This window comes from Penaeus monodon, chromosome 9 (assembly GCF_015228065.2).
Source record: "Penaeus monodon isolate SGIC_2016 chromosome 9, NSTDA_Pmon_1, whole genome shotgun sequence".
Classification (NCBI taxonomy): domain Eukaryota; kingdom Metazoa; phylum Arthropoda; class Malacostraca; order Decapoda; family Penaeidae; genus Penaeus; species Penaeus monodon.
The window spans coordinates 48,081,232-48,088,731 of record NC_051394.1 but is presented as its reverse complement, the minus strand read 5'-3'; the positions used below and the strand labels follow the sequence as shown (position 1 = coordinate 48,088,731).

At 36.5% G+C, this 7,500-nt stretch overlaps 1 long non-coding RNA gene across 2 annotated transcripts in view; it reads left to right on the top strand.

Moving 5' to 3' along the window:
- The window catches only part of LOC119577214, an 11,587-nt gene extending 5,369 nt beyond the window's left edge, over positions 1-6,218 (top strand). For both annotated transcript variants that reach the window (XR_005229108.1, XR_005229109.1), the window contains exon 2: positions 6,122-6,218. This is a non-coding gene — a long non-coding RNA (uncharacterized LOC119577214). The remainder of the gene's footprint in view (positions 1-6,121) is intronic.
- Positions 6,219-7,500: the final 1,282 nt, after the last annotated feature.

The following is a 7,500-nucleotide window of genomic DNA, read 5'->3' as shown; positions in this document are numbered from 1 at the left end:
TCTCTCTCTCTCTCTCTCTCTCTCTCTCTCTCTCTCTCTCTCTATATATATATATATATATATATATATATATATATATATCTATATATCTATATATCTATATATATATATATATATATATATATATATATATATAAATATATATATATTTATATATATATATATGTGTGTGTGTGTGTGTGTGTGTGTGTGTGTGTGTGTGTGTGTGTGTGTGTGTGTGTGAATCTCTCTCTCTCTCTCTCTCTCTCTCTCTCTCTCTCTCTCTCTCTCTCTCTCTCTATATATATATATATATATATATATATATATATATATATATTCTCTCTCGCTCTCTCAAACTTCTCCTTCCCCCTCTTCCATTCATAACTTGTGTCTATGTTTTTTTTTTATCTAGGTATTGCATCTATCTATCTACTTGCACATTATATGTAGATATATATACACCCGTGCATACATATATGAAGAAAGGAAGAGAAACGGTTATCCATGTATCAGATATTTTCTCGGAAAATAACATTCCCGCTGATAACCTGTTGTATTTCCGTGTAACGTTCAAAGACATGAACTTTAACTACAGCTTTCTTAATTTTATTAGTTGTTTCTCTCGTACTCTTTCTCTTCTTCTTCTGTGTCTGTAATTCCCCTTCCAGGCTCGCATTTCTCTGATCCCTCTTATCTGTTATTTCCCCTCGTTATCGGTTTCTCTCTCCCTCTCCTGGGACAAGGGTTGTTGCAACCATTCTTCTCTCTCTATCCCCCTCTCTCTTTATCCGTATTTCTGCTTCCTTTCCCCCATTTTCCAACCTCTTCCCTCGCTGTGGCCTAAGATTCTCATCCTTCTTTTTGTCTCTCTCTCTTCCCTTTCCATATGTCATCACCATTTCTACCCTATTTTGACATCCTATCGCAGCTCGACCTCGTTTAAGACCCACCATTCGCCCCGCTCTTCTATACGACCTCTGACCTTGCACGGAAAATTACGTTCACCAAGTTAAATTTAGCATCAGAGGGGATATTGGCCTATTTTGACACCCTATCCCATTTCGACCTCGCTTAAGTCTCACCCTCCACCTCACTCTTTTAAATGCCCTCTGACCTTGCACGAGGAAAAAGTTACATTACGTTCATCATGTTAGAGTGAGCGTAAGAGGTGAGTATTAGCCACCCTGACATAAATCAGTAATGAAGGTGTGGCGTGAAATGTCCCCAAAGGTGCTTTGTTGCCACGCTGACACGACGCTGGTATATTGATGTTGCATGGGTGGGTGTTATGCAGGTAAACAGTTATACCGCTTGTTAGAGATAGATTTATTCGTAAAGAGAAATGGATTCAGGGATCAATACACACACATACTTTGCCATTAGAAAGATGGCTATTTTTAAACAAAAGGCCTTACCCATACTAAATATAACATGAAAGTTCAGGGATATGAATAAAATACTGGTTTTGATCATGTCTTCTCCCCCCTCCCTCCTTCCCACAGCCCTTTCCTCTACCTCCGAGGTTTCAGTGCCCTTTAAGGCGGGTCAGACTCGCTCCCTCGCTCTCATAGGCTAACTCATTCTGTCTGCCTGTCTCTGTGCTCATCTCTCTCTCTCTCTCTCTATCTATCTATCTATCTATCTATCTCTCTATCTTTCTCTGAGTCTTTCACCCTTTCCCTTTCAAATGTAAGTCTGCAGACCTGCAACCCCCCTCGCTTTATCTGTTTCATTATTCCAGCTTTCCCTCTCTACATTCAATCATCCCTCCTCCCTCCATCGGTTCATCCCTCCTCTCTCCATCCAACCATCTTTCTCTCCCTCCTCTATCTGTCCATCTTATTGTCCATTCATCCATCCATCCTTCTTTCCATCTATCCCTTCCTCCCTCCATCCATCCCTTCACCTCTCTCCACCCTCCATTCCTCCCGCTACCCAGCTATCCTTTCCTCTCCCCATCTGGCCACCCCTCCTTCTTACCCATTTGCCCATCCCTTCCTCCGCCTTCTCTCTCTCTGTCCCTGTCTCCGTCCGTTTTTTCTTCCTCCCTTAATATGTGTAGATTCAGAGTCGTTCCCCCCGGTCGCTCTTAACGATTCAACTGACGTTTATCTGGCACTTCTGGCTCTCATCCCTTCTCACGTGAGGTCGCTGAATGGCACTGTTAGAATTTGTCACTTGACCTCCTACGCTGAAGTTCCTCTCCTTCTCGTCTTTCTGCTTTTTTATTCTGTATCTCTCTTCCCATTTGCTATTGTTTTTTCGCTCGGTTTTCCCTTGCCCTTCACTGTCTAACTTATATCCAATACACACACGAATACACACATACAGCCATCTATTCAAAAAATGGAAGCAGAGTTGTGGTGCTGCAGTAACCGAACTATTTGGAAATACAATATGATTATTCAGACACAAAGTTATATTTATATTTATTTTAGAAACTGCATGCAAACTTGTGCACAAACAACTGTGTGTGTATTCACACGAGGGAATCATACCTTTAACAAAGGGTTTAAACCTGTGCAAATGTCATCAAATATGATGAACTTTAACCATGATAGTATACATATTGCTCCATACTCCCCATCTGGTCCCCCGACTGACACAGAGCCTTAACACCTTGGATCCGATTCTCATAAATATTATCGTTGTTTCTTTTATTCAAAATCAGGGAAAGGTGAATGCCTTTCGGTCAAAATTAGGGAAAGATGAATGCACTTCAGACAAAATCAGGGAAAGATAATTGCACTTTAGTCAAAATCTGGGAGAGATGAATGCACTTCAGTTAAAATCAGGGAAAGGTGAATGCACTTCAGTCAAAATCAGGGAAATATAATGCACTTTTGTCAAAATCTGCACACTAAAAATGCACGATTTGAAGCACGTGGGGATTGGCCAAAGACCCTCGCATTTAGGGGTCCCACGTTAACCTTGATGAAATAGGTTGGATCATCAATTAAAATAAGATTTACTCAGCTTGTGGAATGCCGCGACCTGTTTAGATTTGTATGCAATGTAAAACAAGGCAAACAATATATTGAGGAAAATAAGCTTCTAGTTAGTGGAGACACCATGTGAAAGTAATGGGAGATATTGGCACAGGTGAACCGGAAATGGAATCGAGGCATTTCAGATACGTAGGAAAATACTCGTTACTGCAAGAGATTTCATTATGAAAACACACACACACACACACACACACACACACACACACACACACACACACACACACACACACACACACACACACACACACACACACAGAGTCACACTCACACACGCCCGTATATAAATATATGTGTGTGTGTGTGTGTGTGTGTGTGTGTGTGTGTGTGTGTGTTTGTGTGTGTGTGTGTGTGCTTTCTTTATCATTTTCCTTTTGCTAAAGTTTTCCTCGCCACTTGGAACAGTAACAGGAACTGTTTGATTGTGCCTCCAGATGATTATTACGGCATATATATATATATATATATATATATATATATATATATATATATATATATATATATATATATTATATATATATAGTGTGTGTGTGTGTGTGTATGTGTGTGTGTGTGTGTGTGTGTGTGTGTGTGTGTGTGTGTGTGTGTGTTTAGTGTGAGTGTGAGTGTGAGTGTGAGTGTGTGTGTGCGTTTGTATATATATATGTATATATTTACACGCGCGCGCGCGCGCACACACACATACACACACACACACACACACACACACACACACACACACACACACACACACACACACACTGCCGTAATAATCTTCTGGAGATTCAATCAAACGGTGGAAAAGTGTGAGATCTAACAGTTCCTGTTACTGTTCCAAGTGGCGAGGAAACTTTAGCAGAAGGAAAATGATAAAAACACTGTCAGATCAGCAACATCAGACGACATGGTATCTGCTCTAGGAATAATCTCCCTGGAACACAATTCTGCTTAATTCCTTAGTTTGTAAATTCGTAGAAGGAAACGCGAGGAAATATAAATATTTTTACTGCCTTGCACGATTAATGATTTAATTCTTATATGAACATTTTGTAGTAGACTTTGTACATTCGCACCGGAAGGACATTTTTGAATTTCTGTCCGTACTTCGTAAAAGCAGCACCTTTGCAATGTTTTAAGATATTACCAAAGCGTAAAACTCAGTTATTTGTATGGGAAGGCCTGTTCATGTGTGTGTGTGTGTGTGCGTGTGTGTGTGTGTGCGTGTGTGTGTGTGGGTTTTGGTGGTGTGGTAGAGAGAAGAGAGAGAGAGATGAGAGATTTTTGATCCTTTTATGTTTTTTTAGTTGTATGCAGTAGTAATGATGAGAATATAATATATTTTTATTCTATATATTATTATATATATTATATATATATATATATATAATATAATATATATATATATATATATATATATATATTATATATGAATATATATATATATGATATATATATATGATATATATATATGAATATATATATATGAATATATATATATATATATATATATATATATATATATATATATATATATATATATGATATATATATATATATTAATATATATATATATATATATATATATATATATATATATATATATATATATATATATATATATATATATATATATATATATATATATATATATATATATATATATATATACATATACACATTTTAAGGGGGGATACTTCCTCTTGTTGATAGCCATCGTGATATAATCTAAGTTATATCAAGGAAAACAATAAAAGACACAATACTAGCAAAATCAATCACATTTTTAATCAGGATCCAACAATAAACATACCATATACACAGTCAATAACAAAACGTCCAGCCACGCCTGCGTCACCTGAAATCCGCTAACGCCAAATAACACCATATTATCAAACCCAGACGGACTTCGCAGCCATTGTTCGCCTTATCCAGATCCTCCGAAATCGCGCTTGTATTCTGACATTAACGTGGAGAGTGTGTTTCTCTGTTCCCCGTGTCTGTCTCTGTCTAGCGTTGTTTGTTTCTGTCTATTCATCAGTCTTTATGTCCATCTCTATATGACTGTCTCTAACTCTACTTATCTCTATATGACTGTTTCTAACTCTCATCTCTATGTACCTGTCTCTAAGTCTGTTTCTATCTGCCTGTATTTAATTCTATCTCTATCTACTTGCCTCTAACTCTATCTGCCTCTAACTTTCTAACTGTCTATCTCTATTTGCCTGCCTCTTACTCTACCTATCTCTGCCTACCTATCTCCAACTCTATTTATCTACCTGTATACTTATGCGTGTCATACCGTATTTCGTATATTTATCATCCTTTATTTGGCTTCGTGATCTAACTTTCCTCTTCATTTTCAAATTACACTCGTGCCCCTCAGTATCATAGCTCTCGTTCTTTAAAATGCTAAAAAAATAAACTAAACAAGGCAATAGAATGAAATGGAGAAAAAGAAAGACTCGAAATAAAAAATATATGTAACAGGAAAAGCTTGTGAAATATGACCATTTTTGTTGCGAAACATTTGCCGACAGGCCGAGGGAAAACAGTATGGAAAACGGTCACCAGCGTCGGGGGTTTTACATTACTACTTCAGAATTCCAATGCGGAGGAAATACCATGCAGTCTGGAAGGAAGGGGGTGAAGGAGAATTATCATCAACACGATTTTGGGGATAAATACGTGTGTTTTTAGGCTTTGGTTTGATTTGAATAAATAGAGCAATCGGTGAAATAGATAAACGATGTAGAAAAGCAGTTAGTTTGACTCTCTCACCCTCGCTATTTTTATCACAGAAAGAAAATGTCAATCTACATATTTTATGTATGTGTGTGTGAGGGAGAGAAAAAGATGACAACATACACAGACATGTAGACAAAATGATAGGCAGAGAGAAATAGACAGACAAACAAACCGACAGGTAGATACATGGATAGGTAGACAAAGAGAGTTCGTTTCTTTACAATTCATTCTTGCTTGTACATAAAAAAAAATCTGATCCACACGCACGCTGGCACGCAAACACACACAGCAGGACACCGCTTATTCTTTCTAATCTAAACAAAGTTACCTGGGAACTAACTTGGGGGTCCGTAATTTTACAAATCTTTACATTTCTCCCCACCTAAAATGCCCATTTCTTTTACGAACAGCTTCGACTCACCCAGGAAGATGCTTTCTTGAAATAAAAGGTTCTATAAACAGAAATAAAAGAGGAAGAGAGAATGGACGAAGTGCCGATAAAGTAAAGAAAACGGAAAAGCGACAAAGAAGCGAATAGAAAACGGAAATCGGAGAGAAAGCTGAATTAATGGCTTTAAAGTGCCCATCTCACGGAGCATGCCCACAACACGGGCAAGAGGAGTGCGCCTACGACAACTAGAGAGAAAGAGAGGAAGGAGAAATTTTGATAAATGGAGGCATGGATGATAATTATAATAATTATCTTCATTTTTGTATTTCTCTGCATCGTCTGCTGCATCATATGGCACTTCTTTCTTGAGCAACACTGAGCAAAATGGTAAGTAAAAAAAAATCTTGTTGTGTGTGTATTTACCTGATTTTTTAGTCCTATTGTTAACTATTATTCAAAATTCATATTCATATTAACCATTCTTTTCATGATTACTGATACAGTCACAATCAGTAAATCAGTTTTACACACACAAAAAAAGTTAATATCTTTAATCTCATTAATATTTTATGAAGACTTTTTATGATAATCAGTTTTATAATAAACACCTTGATCTCTATTATATTCTTACAGCAGGAGTGTTATACTTTATTTTTTTTTCATTGTTATTTATTCATTTATTTATTAATATATTTGCATAATAATCACCATCATCATCATCATCATCACCATCATTATAATTATTGATTAGTGCCGAATATGTCATTGTATTTCAAAGAGTCATAACCAACATGTCACTTATCAAATCAACATCATCATCATCATCATCATTACCTGTCAGGCTGTTATCAATTAACCTGCAAAGTGCATTTCCGCCTCGGCGTGGATCGGGGTTCCAGAGCCGCGCCTTCTGTCTATATGGCGTAGCTCCTTTCTTTCAACATTTTTCCCTTTTTCAGTTACAATAAAAATTGGATTCGAGTATCTTTATGTATTTTCCGTATGTATATTAGTATGTGTTTACCTTAGTTTGTGTGTGCGTATTTTTATTTATTTATTTATTTATTTATTATTATTTTTTGTTGTTGTTAGTTATTCCCCCCAGACACTTGCTTTTAGCAATTTACGACCTATGACATACTGGTTACCTTTCAATCGATATTTGATTTACTTCTTGTCTTTATAATAGTAATAATAATAATAATAATAATAATAATAATAATAATAACCTTCGCTTCTCCGTTCTCTCTTCTTCTTTTGATTCTTTATGGCCTTTTCAAGTGATTATCCTACTTCAAGGAACAAACAAGGTATTAAGAATACTTAGACTACAGAGTAAGTTTCATAATTCAAGTTGACGAGAATACAAAAGACCTTACAAATGAAGAAGATAAGAAG